This window comes from Solanum stenotomum, chromosome 1 (assembly GCF_019186545.1).
Source record: "Solanum stenotomum isolate F172 chromosome 1, ASM1918654v1, whole genome shotgun sequence".
NCBI classification, from domain to species: domain Eukaryota; kingdom Viridiplantae; phylum Streptophyta; class Magnoliopsida; order Solanales; family Solanaceae; genus Solanum; species Solanum stenotomum.
Genome location: NC_064282.1, coordinates 3,755,507 through 3,774,216, shown reverse-complemented (window position 1 = coordinate 3,774,216; position 18,710 = coordinate 3,755,507). Strand labels below are relative to the sequence as shown.

General features: G+C 27.9%; 2 pseudogenes; both read left to right on the top strand.

The window, feature by feature from the left end:
• Positions 1–3,832: 3,832 nt before the first annotated feature.
• Positions 3,833–6,541, top strand: LOC125862504 (transcription factor bHLH95-like; annotated as a pseudogene).
• Positions 6,542–14,602: 8,061 nt separating this feature from the next.
• On the top strand, positions 14,603–17,324 carry LOC125853497 (transcription factor bHLH95-like; annotated as a pseudogene).
• Positions 17,325–18,710: the final 1,386 nt, after the last annotated feature.

Here is an 18,710-nt window from a genome sequence, read left to right as displayed (position 1 = left end):
TTTGATTTGGTATTCGATGTTCATTTCAAGACTTAGATTTATTTAAATTCGTAGTTGAATATCATAAATTGATTAGTCTTACTATATATGTACTTAAATTAGCTCAATAAAAAAATAAATCTGCATTTTGATTTAATTTAATGATAAGAGACAGATTCACATGTATTACTAAAACTCTTTACATAACAATTCTATATTATACTCACACATTTATGTTGATTGAAGGTTTATATACTTCTATGACTGGGCAATCAAATGCTACGACTTATTCTAAGGGAGGCTAATATGATAGCAGATATATTAACGGAATACTAAAGAAAATCTATGAAATCATATATGACAATTCTTATAATGTTTTTGAATCATCTCTAATTCTTTTGTGATTTATGCTCTTGATATAGAGCTTAATTATAGAATTGTTTCACAAAGACGAGTTCATTTTTGTATCTTTATGGATGAACCTTTATATATAAATAAATTTCTTTCATTTAAGTAAAAAATAATACTTCATGGTCACTGATCAGAATTGTCCGCTATATATATTTTGTTGGTTTGATGAGTATTTTTTACTTATGATTCTCGATATTTCAACGCAAGTCTCGATTAGTTGAAGTAATTGTGAAGATTATAGTTTAGGAATTTTATTTTTGCGGAAACTTGAACCCAGGCTAGCTAGAAAATGACAAATTTTGAACGTTAGACCTTGTTTGGATGGTTATTACCTGTTATATTGTAATTGTATTGTTAGTTTAAATACAATGATTGTTTTAATTGTTACTTAAATTCTATTTTATTGTATCGTTTAAATCCATCTATAGTTAACAATGAAATAGTGTGATTGCATCGTTACCTTAATATTTTCTTCTCATTTTGTCTTTATTTATAATTTAATAATTATATTTCATCTTTTATCCTACCTTGTACCTTACTTTTCTTTTATGTTTATCATTCAAATCATAGATTTGTGACATTATGTAACGACGGAGATTGATACAATCTATCCAAACATTATATTCACATTAAAACAATACAATACAATACGATATATTATTAAACAAAACACGACAACCATCCATACAAAGAGTTATTAATCTAGTTGATAAATAGGCTTAATGTCTAGAATATTTTGACTGTAACCTTAATTATCATTGGGGCTCTATGTAATGAAAAATTTTCTTAGTTACCAAAGAAAAAAAAAATTGTGTGAAAGCTATACTAATTGACGTTATTAGTGAGACAGTATTCAATTTTTTAAAATATCAGTTGTTTCACTTTCACGTAACCTTATTATGTGACTACATAATTTTTAATTTTTTTTAAGCACGTAATTTACCAAACTAACTTTGGTAATTATACTTTAAACTAAATAAATAATATTTCTTTTTAGGTACTCCATCGTGAATTTCTTCCCCACCCCAACTCCTTTTTTTCATCATATAACTAAACTAAAGTTATAGTATATGGTGTTTATAAATTTGATATTCGGATAGAAAAATATTAAAATAAAAAGAATATAACTAGTACAATAAATAAACAAATTTAGTATATTAAAATAGCGAGAAGTTAACGCTATTAATGAGTGTGACAATATTTAACATTTTAGAATATCAATTGTTCATATATATATATATATATATATATAAACAACGTCATTTCACATATTTCCTATGTGTTTCTACATTGCTAGTATTTTTTTCCTGTAAGTATTATAGAGACATTTGGTGATAAGCTTGTGTTTGAGATTAATAAATGATTAAAATGTGTCGTTCACGTTATAAAATATTCAATCAAAGCTTTTTTTTTATAAGGAGCAAGGTATTATAATATGTAGTAAGGTATATGGAAAAATGAAAAAGAAAAAGAAAAAGAAGAAAGTAACTATGTTGTAAAATTATTTAATTTTGTATTATATTAATTTAATTATTAAATTTAGAATTATAATCTTGTATAATGTTACTTAGAAATTCCCCTAAATAGAACGAAAATTAATCATATATTACACCCACAAATCGAAATGGGTCTTCACCAATTTTTTGTGACAAGTGTAGGATTTGAAATGATTGTCTTAATACGTAATGCTCGTGTTTATGTGTTGATAATAATGAAACAGTCAGCATTAGTCACAAGATAATGGTCCTACCTGTCAAAAACAAAATACATAAACAAGTATAGTGAGATTTAATTTTTGGACGGAGTAAAATCAGCTCATAAAATCACTGATTTCTTTAATTTGTTTATATTTAGACGGGTCAGTGATCGGTTTATTTTATTAATGAAATTTATTTTAGTATGTTTAATTTAACCTATTTTAAGATTATGTTAATATGTTGTCTAAATTGATCCATGTAAAATTTTGTTTCATATGTTGTTGTTGTTGATGTATTATATAAGAAAAAAGTTTTATTAGAGTACAAATAAAAAAAATAAAACTTAATAAAAATTTGGTAGATTGGACTATGACTCGGAATTTAGTCCACTTCTATCCAACATGACTCATTTATTTTTTTTTTCAACTCAATTCGATTTAATATGCCTAAATTCAATTTAACCCATTCATTTGACTACGATTGTTTAAAATCGAATCGAAAAAAATTATTGATTTATCGGTAAGGAGTTATTTGTTTGGTGGTTTCGGTAACAATTTTGATTTTTTTTTATTATCAGGTATTGCTTTTTAACGGGTTGAAGTGTTTTCTTAACAAGTAATCGATAACCCCCCTAGTAAATTAAAAAATTATATTTATACCGTTTAGTATATAAAGTCCTTGACTTAGAATTTAGTTTCATACGTGTATTTCTGATTGTTTCAAACTCTCAGATATTCTAAAATGTGAATATCTTTGCTTTTGAGCAAAATGCAATCTCTCAACTCATATACATGGTTCATTAGGTTTGTCACCTTATTTCTAAGTGATTTTTAGTGATTTTTTAAATCAAATTTTAACGGTTAGATCGATTAATCAACAACGGATAAGTCAAACCAATAAGTTTCAAAATCGAACCAAACCAATCAATACACCACCCTACATTTGATACTCCTGCAATAAACAATTTTTTACAAATAAATAATAAAAATTTGTCGATTATACTATTTATTAATGAATTATCAAAAAAAAAAACCGGCTATCTACAAACTAGTGGAGAATTAGGAAAGAATTAATATCCTAACTAATTCCTTTTTTTCTCCTAATAAAGGGAAAGTCATGATTAGTATTTAGAGGTATTTTAACATCCTGGTCAGAAGATGAAATAAAATGATGATCTTTTTCTTTTTTATGGAACGGGCATTGCATGATAAAAAAATTTATTCACGAAAAAACACTTGCTTAATTATTGATTCTAGTGTGATTAACTTGAATAAATGAGTAAAAAGATGCGTAAAATCCAATGTATATAATTGAAGCCAGCTATTAATGAAATTTCATTAACATTAATAATCACGTGAATAAGTTATTATTAAAATCTCATCTACGCTAGTCATATAACCTCTTATATTATAAGCCTACAACTCAGACATACCTAATTCATATAACTTAAGAATTAAGACTCGCATTTTTTTTAAAATAAATTTTTTAAGTAAATTATATTTATATACAATCATTTTAATTATTATTATTTTAATTGAAAAAAACTTAGGCGGTTTGTATAGATGAGAATAATAACTTGATTAAGTTTTTAATTTAATATTTGTAATTAAAGTAATTAATTTTAATTAATTATTTTTAGTAGTGGTAAGTGTGAATTGGGACCCAATTGAGTGAGAACAAAATCTGTAACAAAAGTACTTTAGCTACCGTTTTTTGTTTTGAAGCCAGTAACGGCATTTTGGCTTATGATTGTATTTTGTTTTTTTTATTCATTACAAATGAATCATCCTTTTTTTATCTCTACTTTTTATTTCTTTTTTCCCTTTTTGCCACCCTTCTCTATATTCTTTTCATATTCAATATTCATCATATCCAATCCCTCATTTCTCCATTTTACACTTTGCCCCCTACAAGAAAAAAATTCTATATATAGGCGTAACTTAGGGTACAATATCAGACCACTTGAAAAAGAAAAAAAATGAATGGAGGCGGCGAGAATAATCATGGTTTGCCATGGGAAACTAATGATTTCTGGTCATACTTGAACTTGAATGACAATCAAATTGGGAGTGATGAGGGTGACAAGTTGCTAGATCCGACTAGGTCTGATACTTGTCAGCCGCTAACAGTTGTTAATGAGGTGGTAACAACTGATGCTGGTAAGAAGAGAAGTCCACCAAACCGAAAAAGGAATGGTAAGGGAATTGCTGAGCCAAATTCTGGTGTTGATGGGGCCGAAGGCAAAAGAGAGTCAGAGCATGAGATACACATATGGACAGAGAGAGAAAGGAGAAAGAAGATGCGAACCCTGTTCGAGACTCTTCATGAGTTGGTTCCTAATCTCCCTGCTAAGGTAAAAAACAATTCTTTCAATGACATACATTGTTTTTTATTATCCGATATCTTATCGATCAAAAGGGAAATAATTCAATAAATTTTATGATTATCTGCAACAATTTTCTTTTGTTATTCCTTTTATTGTCTTCTGCATTAATTAGTAATCATATCAACTCATCGAGAATTATTCGAAAAATGAACATGATTTTTTTTTTATCAAATAAAAACTTGCAAAAGCTTACTAATGGAGACATGATTCTCTCTCTCTCTCTATATATATATATAATGTTTAGTAACAAAACTAAAATAAAAATAAAAATTAGAAAGACCATTTCTAGTAGAACCTCAACCCAATTGGAATAAGTTTATTTGGTGATATACACATTCCCCTTATTACTAATTTGTACATCTCTACATGTTAATTCCAAAAATAGAATAATAAGATGCATTTTGTTTACCAAAAAAGTGAAGGATAAAACAATATAGAACTTCCGATTTTTTTGCATATATAGTTATAAAAAGAAAATCTCCACAAATTTATTTGTTTTTTCTCTTCTAGCCTAAGAATATGAAGTTTTCAACATTATTCTAAATTTGTCAAAAAGAACATTTTCTTAATCCGTATAATTATAAGATCTATGTAACTCATTGAAGTACTTAATAAGTATATCATTAACCATATAGAACCATTACACTAGTAGTAGCATATTTTGACTTGTTATTACCGATAAAACTTGCTTATTTTTCATATTAATTACAACCAATAACACTTTTTATGTAAATCGCTTATTACAATTAATTTTATAAGGGGATAGATTGGTCAGATGCGTAATAGACAGGATTTAAAGATTATAAATTCCAAATTATAGACTCTTTTTGTAATTTGTACTTATTAAATGAATATTTTTTAGACACTAATAAATAACTTGAAAATAATTAACTCGTGTATGATATTCCCTTGACTTCTTCGTGTGTGTTTACTTTTTCCTTAATCAGTGAAAATTCTGATTTCGCGATCTGAAGTAGAAATTAAATTAATTTCATATTTTTTGTATATGCAGGCTGATAAGTCTACAATAGTTTATGAAGCAGTGAACCACATCCTAAAGCTGCAGAATACTTTCAAAGAACTTGAAAGTCAAAAGCTAAAAAGGCTAGAAGAATATAGCATAAGGTTGATGGGTTCACAAAAAATTGGTAATAGTTGGGAGAAGTATGTGGGTGATCAAGGATCAACCTGCAATTCTACAACTATTACACCAACAAATCATGGTGCTAGTCCCCTTATTCCAACAAGTTTTATGACATGGAGTTCACCAAATGTGATACTAAATGTCTGTGGTGAAGATGCACATATTAGTGTGTGTTGTCCTAAGAAGCCAGGGCTAATTACCATGATTTGTTATGTTTTGGAGAAACATAAGATTGACATTGTGTCTGCTCAAATTTCATCTGATCAATTCAGAAGCATGTTCATGATCCAAGCTCATGTAAGTCCTTTCATTTTCTTCAAAATAATATATTTGTCATTGTGAACTAGGGTTTTTAGTTAGCACACTCTTCGATTTATTTTACGCGTCTTTGTTTGATTGATCAGAAAATTGAAGAATGACACGCGTTGAGAAATTCTTTTGAATTGGGTGTTTGGAAAATATATAGTTATTTATTCTTTTATAAGTTACGTGTCTAATTAAATATTTATCTTCACATGAAATGGAAGTAAAAAAAAAAGTATATGTCTATCTTTTTTTTAGAAATGCCTCCTCCCACCTAGTCTCACCCTGAGGTTGAAATTCTCTATTTGCTACTACATATAGTTTAGTCATAGATTATGTTTAGAAATTATTTAGATTGATTTACCTGAGTCAAGTGTTTAACATAAAAATACAGTCTTTCTACTTTTACAAGATAATATGGATAATGTGTGTACATATATATTACTCTTTTTAGATTTTAGTGAGTATATTATTATTGTTTGGTTCTAAAAACATGTTTGATCGATGTATATTTAGGCAAAAGGTGAAAGTGGCATAGCTCAATTCGCGGTAGCATTCAAAGTGGAAGAAAGGTTGAAGCAAGCAGCAATTGAGATAATGTCACTGGCAACCCCCAAATGATCAATTTAGTTTCAAATTAAAGTTCATCCAGTTATAGAGGATGGACGTCTGTTGCCGTAAAGGCCATCATAGTTCATCCAGTGGAGGATGAACGGCTGTGGCCGTCAAGGCTATTTTATTTACTTTTGCATTTCTTTTTCTGTCGCCGTTAGGCATTCTCTATTTACTTTTATAGTTCATCCAGTAAAGGATGAACAACTATGGCCGTAAAGGCTATTTTATTTTTTTTTGCATTTTATGATGAACATCTGTCTCCATATCGGAGAAATGAAAACTATGGAAAGTTTATTCCAATGATATTTATAAATAGCAAAAATCTTGATTTATGTGTTTGCTTTAAGGGTGTGTTTGGTATGGATGGATATTTATCAATCCCAAGAACCAAGTTTTAATTTTCCAACTCTCAGCTACTCATTTTATAAATATAAAAACGAACTTTTTTTTAAAAAAAAAATTACATCGTAGGAGTACTTTTGTTCTACTTCTTAAAATTCAACTATGTCGAGATACAAAACATGAATCATATTTGTAATTATTATTTTTCTTAAAATTGAAGGCCTATATTATTAAATTTAATTCAACTTTAAAGCGCTTATAATTAATATTTTGAGCTGCTCCTAATCCTCCACTATCATTCTATAGTATTTTTCTAAATTATGATGTATAAATAGTCTTTAGATACAAAAAAAATTCTTACTTACCAAATAGCATAAATAAGCCAGAAACTGAAATTACTCATTTTTATTCTAGCTCCTACTCCTCCTCCTTCTCCTTTAGGATAGGATCCTCCTTGGTCCTTCTTACCAAACAAACCCTAAGAGATAATAAAAAAAAAATCATGTTCCTTAGCTTTTCTAAAGAGGGTAAGCTAAGAAAGTTATTTATATTTTGTTATGTAAAGAGGAATTCTCATTTTACTGAATCGATCTTTAATTGAAGTATAGCATTATGAAATTAATCTTTCATCAGCCAAATCTTTCTACTTATTCGTGTTCCCCTTTTTTCATCTTGTGGTGCTACGAAGATTGATACATTAGTTGTTTATTTGGTTAGTATTTAATTAGTTTAAGATTAGTATTTCAATTACTGGCCCAACACTTAATTAGTCCAAGTATCGGTACGTGAAACAGAATGGTACTAGTTCTTTTGACAATTAGCATGTGAGTATAGCTTCTGGATTGGTTAAGGATTGCTATTTACTTAAGGGGTTGTTTAGTAGGATGTATAAGAATAGTACTATTAAATAGGATTATATGATGCTTGATATATTTGTCGCGGAGTTGCATGATAGACATAGAGGCATGAGGCTCGACGTTGATAACATGTCTTACGATGTAATTAAATATGGTTGTGTTTTGCTATCACTAAATTTCATAATACATTTTCCTTCTCATATTGTATCACCCTTTACAGATTTGTTTTTTGTTTTATATCTTGATTTCAAGAGATTTTCATTCTTATAAATAAGATATCTGGACCAGAGATCGATCTTTGAAAGGTTATTTTTTTTTTTCTATTAAAATTGTAAAGGTATTGGTTCAGCTATCTCTTCTACTTGCATTCCTTAAGAATTATTGGCATTAGTGTGTGAGTCGCGCAATAACCTTTTTGTTTTCCTTGTAATTGGCCCAATGACTATTATTCATCTGTTTCAAAAACTTAACCATTTTTTTTCTTTTGTTTTGCAATTACTAGTACACATATTTTTAGTTATATTTATTTGAAATATGATCTCTAAGTACTGAAAATGACTTGGATTTTTTTTTTTACCTATTAGACCATAGTTGTCTTTAGCTTCAATGATGGATTAAAAATACCTCTCTTTCAATATATTGGAACTTGATATTGTTTTTACCGTTAAAAATGCTCTTCCTTAAAACATATTATGAAACGTTATATATCAAATTTTAATTTAATAGATGGATTTGATTTATTGGTACACATGAATATAAGACTCGTTCCGTCTGAATTTATTAATTGTTGGGGATGGATTTTTAAGGACTAACCATTATATTGTTAAAGGATGATCATTAAGAAGCTGAGTTAAATCAATTGGAGCTTGTTTGGATCGATGTTAACCTTTGTTAAAAGCATGATCATTAAGAATGAGGTCATTTTGAATACGTTAGAAATACTTATGAACCTATTTTTTTCCTTCAAAAATAGAGAATTCACATGAAAATATACATTGGAGTTCGATGAAAAGATCAATAATAATATACTAAATATAATTTATAAATAAAGTGTGAAAAAATGATATTAAGTATATATGCAAAGTTTAATTCTATTTTGAGAAGGAAAAACAAACTATTTTCAGAAGACCTAATTCAATAAATGTAATATAAAACAAATTATAGAAACAACGAAAAAAATAGCATAGTAACAATAATAACACTAAGTTAGTACTATATAAGTAAACATACACTATAAACAAATATATGATCTATTAAAACTGAATAAATATTTATTCTATAATAAATATTATATCTATATATATGGTTAATAATATATAGGAAAAATTACCCATATGCACATTTTATTTTATCATAATCTCTAAGATTTCCTACCATTTAAAAAAAAATTAAAAATTCCCTCTCGAATACATGACTTCCTTCTCATTGATACATATCTATCCCTCTCGGATACACCCATCCTCTATGTATCTGGATCCTATCCCTTTTTTAATACATTCCTCCTCTCTCGGTACATCTCTCTCCTATGTATCCAAATCACTACTAAAAATATTGCAACATCTCTCGCTATGTATTCGAAATATTTTTAAGAAAAAGAAGTAAAATCTGGCATTAAGAGAAAAAAGCCAAAAAGATAATAAAATGCAAAAAGACAAAAAATCATGATTACAATTTTACAACAAACGCAAGCATAGAGAGAGGCCAGAAAATACTCAAAAAATTAACATAACAAAAACGGCTCATATTATGACAAACCCCTATTTGCAACTCTACGTCACGCCACAGACAACTATTCTCTTCCATCGTCTGAGTTAATATCTCAAAAGATCACCCAATTTTAAAAGATTATCTAGTAAAGTTATTAAATTTTATTTTGTATCAATAAAATCATTCAACTTACACATTTCTATCAATAAAATCACTCAACAAATTTATCATCATAAAAGAAATTTGAAATGACAAAATAATTTACTTTTTATAGCATGTAAATATGAATTTCACAAATAAGTAAAATTTAAAATTCATTAAAACTTTTTAACGGATATAATTTCTTTTAACTAAGTAGGCGTTACATAAAAGCGCATAATGCTACTGTCAAGTTTGATTAAATTATTATAAATAAAAAAAGATATGTTTTTTAATGATATAATTTCCTTTTTTATGTTGATCAATTTGAATGTGTTACTCCAGTAAAACAACGATACTAATTAATTGTTTATCTAATTTACAAGTATGTTTTATTGATATCAAAAAAATAATTTTAAAATGTATGCGGTACTTCATTTCTTTCATACACCTATCCTAATATATTGCATAATTTAAATACATAATAATATTATAATAGCTATTTCACTAATTAAATTTGTCCATAAAATCTTCTTAATAAATTTTTAATTTTATTTATTTGCGGGGTTCATATTTTTATATTATTTTGCCATGTCAAATTTGTTTTTGATGACAAATTTAGTCTAGTGATTTTATTGATATAAAAGCCTAAGTTGAGTGATTTTATTGATACAAAATAAAGTTTAATGACTTTACTAGACAAATTGTCAAAGTTGAGTGACCTTTTGAGATATTAACTCTCATATACATCCTTTTCATTTTCGTTCGGTATTCAATACTTATTTTGAGTCTCTATTCATTTATTTATGTTGAAAGACAAAACTTAGGATGTGTTTGAAAACATTTTCTGGAAAATATTTTCAAATTTTTTCATGTTTGATTGGCTTAAACTATTTGAAAAATATTTTTCAAATCAACTCATATTCCTCAAATTTAAGGACAATGACTTCCCTTCCAAAATTAAAGAAAACATTTTCCAAACTTCTACTTCATCCTCTAATTTTTTTCTTACCCTCTCCATACCCCATATTTGACCGTCCAACCCCTAAACAAAACAATTAAAAAAATTTAAGAATTATTTTTGAAAAATATTTCAAAATTTTAGATTTTTTTACCTCACCCAACCCTTACCATCCCTACACCTACCCCTACCACTCACACACCTACCCCCTACCCCCAAAAAATTGCTTTTGAAAAAAATTTCAAATTTATTTTTTAAATTTTTTTTATGCCACTCCCCCCGACTCCCCCCCTCCCCAAAAAAGGTCATCCCCACTCCCCCGCAACCCCCATCAATTTTTTTTTTTTAAAAAATATTTTTGGAAAGTTTTTCAAATTTAAACAAAATTTCAATTTTTATGCCATCCCTACGCCCCCAAGTCGCCCGCAATTCATTTAGCCATTTTCAAGGTTTAATAGCTATTTTTACGGTGAAGAAAAAATTTAACAATAAATTACCTTCCATATATGTGAAATTCATCATATTATTCTAGAGTTCGAGTTTTTTATTTTACTTAAATTTCAGTACATTATGCTGAAATTTCAAAAAAAAGTACTGAAATTTTCAAATAAAAATAGCCCCATAATTCTGATTTCAGCTTGAGATATTTTACTTCAAACAACGCATATAAATGTAAAAAGAATGCAGAGTATGAGAATTGAAACTTGGATGCGGGAGGTACATTTTAAATGTCATGGATAATTGAGTATGTGTGATCATCTCATCTAAAAATTTAAGTTGTTAGAGAGTGCACACCTTTATTATTTAATTATATTCTCAACATAATAGCTATCTTTTAATTAATTTGAAAATCATGACTTATTTAAATTAGCAAATTGTAATTTTGCCTAATAGCGCCTCTCTAACTACGCATGCAACATAAAAGTTGAAAATGCTCTTCATGCAGAATAATTACTAGCCTTACTACGTGAATTGAAACTAGCTCAACTCAAAAAAAAAAAAAAAAAAACTGAATTTAATGATAAAGCACAACTAAACTCCTTCCTTACACAACAATTCTATGTTATACTCACACATTTATTTTCCTACATTATCATTCTCACTTTAGTAAACTTATACTATTTAATTATTCGTCATAGTTATAATTTGCTATAATTATTACTCCGAATAAATTCTTAATTTCCCCAAATAACCCTAAAATAAATTCATATCTTACACCGGAACAGATCGACCCACCCACCCACAAATAAAAAATGGGTCTTCTCCAATTATTTTTGACAAGTGTATTATTTGAAATGATTGTCTTAATATGTTATGCTCGTGTTTATGTGTTGATAATAATGAAACTGTCAACTAGGGGTGTTCACGGGTCGATTTGGATCGGTTATTGGTCAAAATCAAAATCAAACAAACTGAATGGGTTTTGAAATTATCAAAACCAAACCAAACCAAATCTAATATACATTTATCGGTTTGGTGGTTATTGGTTTCGGTTTGGTTTGGTTCGGTTATTCGGTTATTAACCATACACAAAAATAAAAGAAACAATTCATTCAAAATGTGAAAAGGTGACAACAATACATTCAAAACGAAAAATAGTTAGAATGACTAAGATTACTGAACTTTCGATCACTAAATTTACTATCAATAAGCTTTAAAATTCACTATCTAGAAGGAAAAGACAATAACATTTCCAGTCCCACAAAGAATTGTCATAGACACTAAAATGTGAAAAGGTGACAACAATACATTCAAAACGAAAAATAGTTAGAATGACTAAGATTACTGAACTTTCGATCACTAAATTTACTATCAATAAGCTTTAAAATTCACTATATTGGTCTAGAAGGAAAAGACAATAACATTTCCAGTCCCACAAAGAATTGTCATAGACACTCATATACATGAAATCAATAAGATAAATATTTTCATCTTGGACATTTTTGCTTTCAATAAGTAAATTATTAAGAAATTTTAATGAAAATATATATAAGATCTTTAAAGTTGTTTATAAAAACAATATATTAAGTATGTATATTAATAAAATATATGTATATAATTCATCGGTTCGGTTCGGTTATTTCTTCGATTTTTTCGAATAAAACCATAATCAAACCAAATACTATCGGTTTTCAAAAATCTAAAACCAAACCAAACCAAACCCAAATAAAATCGGTTTTATTTTATCGATTTGATTCGATTTTTCGATTTGAATCGGTTTTTATCCAAACCGTGAACACCCCTACAACCAACATTAGTCACAAGATAATGGTCTTACCAGTAAAAAACAAAATATATAAATTTATGATCTGTCTAATTTGATCACATTTTAACAAATTAATGATCCGTTTATTTTATTTAATTAAATTTATTTTAATATGTTTAATTTGACTTATTTTAAAGTTGAATATTATGCCGTCTAAATTGGTCCATGAGAAACCTTGTTAAATTTTTTATTTGCTGTTGTTGATATTGATATATTATAAATGATTATAGCATAAGAAAAAAGTTTTATTAGATACTCAAATAAAGAATTTAAAACTTAGTAAGAAGTTGGTGGATTTCGCTATGACATGGATTTTAGTCCATTTCAATTCAAGTAACTTGACTCGTCTATTTATTAACTCAATTCAATTTAATATTCCCAAATTCAATTTAATCCATCTATTTGATTAGAGCGCTGTTCAAAATCGAATCGAAAAAAGTTATTAGGTGATCGATAATGGGTTATTGGTTTAGTAGTTTCGGTAAAGGTTTTGATTTTTTTAATATTGGGTTATTGCTTCTTAACGAATTGAGTTTTTTCTTAACAGATAATTGATAACTCCATAGTAAATTAAATAATTATTTTCATACCATTTTGCATATCATTAAAGTCGTTGACTTAGAGTTTAGTCTCATACTTTTATTTTTGATTGTTTCAAACACTCCGTTATTCTAAAATGTGAGTGTCTTTGCTTTTGAGCAAGATGCAATATGTCAACTCATGTGCATGGTTCATTTGATTTTTCACCTTGTTTCTAAGTGATTTCCATGATTTTTTTGTATCAAATCTTAATGGCTAAATCGATAAATCAATAACCAATAGGTCAGTATCTTAATGGTTCTACAACGATTTAGCATGTCTACAAAAATAACAATAAGTCGAAACGATAAATTTCAAAACTAAACCAAACCAATCAATGCACCACCCTACAATTGATACTCCTAATTGGCATAATTAACGAAAATAGTAATACACAATTTTAATTTCCAATAAAAGATAAAAAAATTGTCGATTATACCATTTATTAATGAATTATAAAAAAAATTGCTAGCTACAAACTAATGGAGGAATTAATATCCTAACTAATTCCTTTTTTTCTCCTAATAAACGGAAAGTCATGATTAGTATTTAGAGGCATTTTAACATCCTGGCCAGAAGATCAAATAAAATGATGATCTTTTTCTTTTATATGGAACGGATATGACATGATAAAAACTTTTATTCACGAAAAAACACTTGCTTAATTATTAATTCTAGTGTGGTTAACTTGAATAAATGAGTAAAAAGATGCATAAAATCTCGTTATTAAAATCTATTAATGAAATTTCATTAATATTGATAAATGAGTAAAAAGATGTATATAGTCGGAGCCAACTATTAATATAATTTCATTAACATTAATAATCACTTGAATAAACTATTATTAAAATCTTATTAACACTAGTCATGTAATATCTTATATTATAAGACTACAACTCAGACACACCTAATTCATATAACTTAAGAATTAAGACTTGCATTTCAAAAAAAAATAATCTTAGTTAATTATATATACAATCATTTTAATTATTATTATTTTAATTGAAAAAAAAAAACTTAGGTTGTTTGTATAGATAGGAATAATAACTTGATTAAGTTTGTAATTTTGTATTTGTAATTAAAGTAATTAATTTGAATTAATTATTTTTAGTAGCGATAGGTGTGAATTGGGACCCAATTGAGTGAGAACAAAATCTGTAACAAAAGTACTTTAGCTACCATTTTTTGTTTTGAAGCCAGTAACAGCATTTTGGCTTATGATTGTATTTTGTTTTTTTTATTCATTACAAATGAATCATCCTTTTTTATCTCTACTTTTTATTTATTTTTTCTCTTTTTTTTTTCCTTTTTGCCACCCTTCTCTATATTCTTTTCATATTCAATATTCATCATATCCAATTCCTCATTTCTCCATTTTACACTTTGCCCCCTACAAGAAAAAATTCTATATATAGGCATAACTTAGGGTACAATATCAGACCACCTGAAAAAGAAAAAAAATGAATGGAGGCGACGAAAATAATCATGGTTTGCCATGCGAAACTAATGATTTCTGGTCGTACCTGAACTTGAATTTGGGAGTGGAGAAACGTTTGAGGGAGACAAGTTGCCAGATCTGACTAGGTCTGATACTTGTCATCCGCTGACAGTTATTAATGAAATGGTTGAACTGACAATTGATGTTGGCAAGAAGAGAAGTCCACCAAACCGAAAAAGGAACGGTAAGGGAATTGCTGAACCAAATTCTGGTGCTGATGAAGCAAAAGGTAAAAAAGAATCAGAGCATGAGATTCACTTATGGACGGAGAGAGAAAGGAGAAAGAAGATGCGAACCCTGCTCGAGGCTCTTCAGGCGTTGGTTCCTAATCTCCCTGCTAAGGTAAAAAAGAAGTTCTTACAATGATATACTTTGTTTTTTCTTATCTGATATCTTATCGATCAAAAAAAAATAATTCAATAAATTTTATGATATCTAAAACAATTTTTTTTGTTGTTATTTTCCTTTTAGTGTCTTCTACAACCTTAATTAATAATCATAATCAACTCATCGAGAATTATTCGAAAAATGAACATGATTTTTTTTTATCATATAAAAACTTGTAAAAGCTTACTAAAGGAGACATGATTCTATGTGCGGATTTGACCCACACCCCCTTTCTTTTTCTTTGTTTAGTGAAGATCTACTCCGATGCCTACTGGAGATAGGCTCCTATCTAAGCTAACTATCTTTGTTTGATTTTATTTATTATGTTTGCTTGTAAAATGTAACTTTGTTTCCTTTATATATATAATGTTTCGTAACAAACTAAAATAAAAATAAAAATTAGAAAGACTATTTCAGTAGAACCTTAACCCAATTGGAATAAATTTATTTCGTGATATACACATTCCCCTTATTACTAATTTGTACATATCTACCTGTTAATTCCAAAATAGAATAATAAGATGCATTTTGTTTACCAAAAAAGGGAAGGATAAAACAATATAGAACTTTCGATTTTTTCGCATATATAGTTATAGAAAAAACTCCATAAATTTCTTTGTTTTTTATTTTCTAGCATAGGAATATGAAGTTTTCAACATTATTCTAATTCTATTCTAAATTTGTCAAAAAGAACATTTTCTTAATCCATATAATTTTAAGATCTTTGTAAGTCGGATGCGTAATAAACATGATTTAAAAATTAACAATTCCAAATTATAGCCTCTTTTTTTTTTTGTAATTTATACTTATTAAATGAATCTTTTTTAAACACTAATAAATTACTTGAAACTGATTAACTCGTATATATATATATATATATATATATATATATATAGATATAGTAGATATGGTATTCCCTTGACTTACTTCCCCTTAATTAGTGAAAATCCTGATTTCGCCTCTGAAGTAGAAATTAAATTAATTTCATAATTTTTTTGTATATGCAGGTTGATAAGTCTACAATAGTTTATGAAGCTGTGAATCACATTCTAAAACTGCAAAATACTTTCAAAAAACTTGAAAGTCAAAAGCTAGAAAGGCTAGAAGAATATAGCATAAGGTTGATGAGTTCACAAAAAATTGGTAATAGTTGGGAGAAATATCTAGGTGATCAAGGATCAACCAGTAATTCAACAGCCATTACACCAACAACTCATGGTGCTAGTCCCCTTATTCCAACAGGTTTTATGACATGGAGTTCACCAAATGTGATACTAAATATTTGTGGTGAGGATGCACATATTAGTGTGTGTTGTCCTAAGAAGCCAGGGTTATTTACCATCATTTGTTATGTTTTGGAGAAACATAAGATTGACATTGTGTCTGCTCAAATTTCATCTGATCAATTCAGAAGCATGTTCATGATCCAAGCTCATGTAAGTCCTTTCATTTTCTTCAAAATAATATATTTGTCATTTTGAACATTGTGAACTAGGGTTTTAGTTAGCACACTCTTTGATTTACTTTACATGTCTTTGTTTGATTGATCAGGATATTGAAGAATGAAACGTGTTAGAAATTCTTTTGAGTTGGGTGTTTGAGAAACATATAGTTTTTAATTTTGTTAGTTTCGCGTCTAATTGAACATTTATTTTCACATGAAATGGAAGTAAAAAAAGAGAGTATATATCTATCTTTTTTTTTTTTGAAATGCCTCCTCCCACCTAGTCTCACCCTGAGGTTGAAATTCTTTATTTGCTACTACATATAGTTAGTCATAGATTATGTTTAGAATTTATTCAAATTATTTTACCTAAGTCGAGTGTTTATCAGAAATAGTCTTTCTACTTTTATAAGATCATATGGATAACATATCTACATATAACTGAGTATATTATTATTGTTGTTATTATCACTTTATTCTAAAAGCATGTTTGATGTATATTTAGGCTAAAGGTGGAAGAGAGTTAGCTCAATTCTCCGGAGCATTCAATGCGGAAGACATGTACAAGCGAGCTGCAAATGAGATAATGTTAGTGACAACCTCCAAATGATCAATATCATATTTACTTTTGAAGTTCATTCAGTGGAGGATGAACGGCTGTCGCCGTATAGACATGTTTACTTTTCTAGTTCATTCAGTAGAAGATGAACTGTTGTGGCCGTAAAGGCTGTTTTATTTACTTTTATAGTTCATTCGATAGAGGAAGAACGGTTGTGGCCGTAAAGGCTGTTTTATTTACTTTTGTAGTTCATTCGATAGAGGATGAACGGCTGTGGCGGTAAAGACTATTTTATTTTTCTTTTGCATTTTATCCAGTAGTGGATGAACATCTGTCTCCATATCGGAGAAATTAAAACTATGGAATTTGGTCCCATTAAATTTCTTCCAATGATATTTATAAATAGCAAAAATCTTGATTTGACATATGTTTATGTGTTTGCTTTAAGGATGTGTTTGGTATGGATGTGTTTTAAAAAAAAAAAATCATGTTCTGTTTTTAAAATATTGTCTCTATGAAAATATATTCCCTACAAATGAGAAAAATTGTTTCGCGGTGGAAACATGAAAAAACAAATGGCATAAATTACATTAGTGATTGTAAAGTCATTTAATTATAAGCAATGACTTTACACCCCCATAATTTTTAGACCCTATTTTTTTGTTATTAATAATACATTGATTCTATGGTAATATTCCTTTATAATAAGTATTTAGGGGGGAAAGCACATAATATTAACTGTAAAAAAAAAGAGAATTATTTAACCAATGTGGTATGGTTAATTTACATTCTAATATTTTTTTTGTGTAATAAAACTTATGTTTATATATTCTTTTCTTTTCCCCTTTGCTAAATCTAAAATTTACTCTTTTACTAGTTCGTTATCCGATCCATTCTCTAAATTCAAGAGATAAACGACATCAAATAAATTTAAATTATATTTCTTTTACATTCTTCCGAAGTTCTCACACATTACAACAAATAAATTGAAATAATTAAATTTTACTATGTTATCAAGCTATCAATCTCAAAAATCAAGTTCTATTTTCCTAACTCTCAACTATCCTTTTTTTTAAAAAATAATAAAACAAATGAAATTTTACAATATTTTAAATAATTTTACCTCATAGGAGTACTTTTGTTTTACTTCTTAGAATTCAAATATGTCGATATATAAAACATGAATCATATTTATAATTATGAATTTTCTTAAAATTTAAGGCCTATTCTTATAAAGTTTAATTTGACTTTAGACTTCTAATATTCTTCAGCCGTGCCTGATTCTCGACTCCCACTCCATATAATCACTCATTTTAACTCCTATCAAACAAGCCCTAAGAGATTAAAAATATCATGTTACTTAACTTTTCTAAAGAGGGTAGAGAAAACCAAAAAAAGAAGAAGCAAGGCACTTAATTATTTACTGTCCCTACTTTC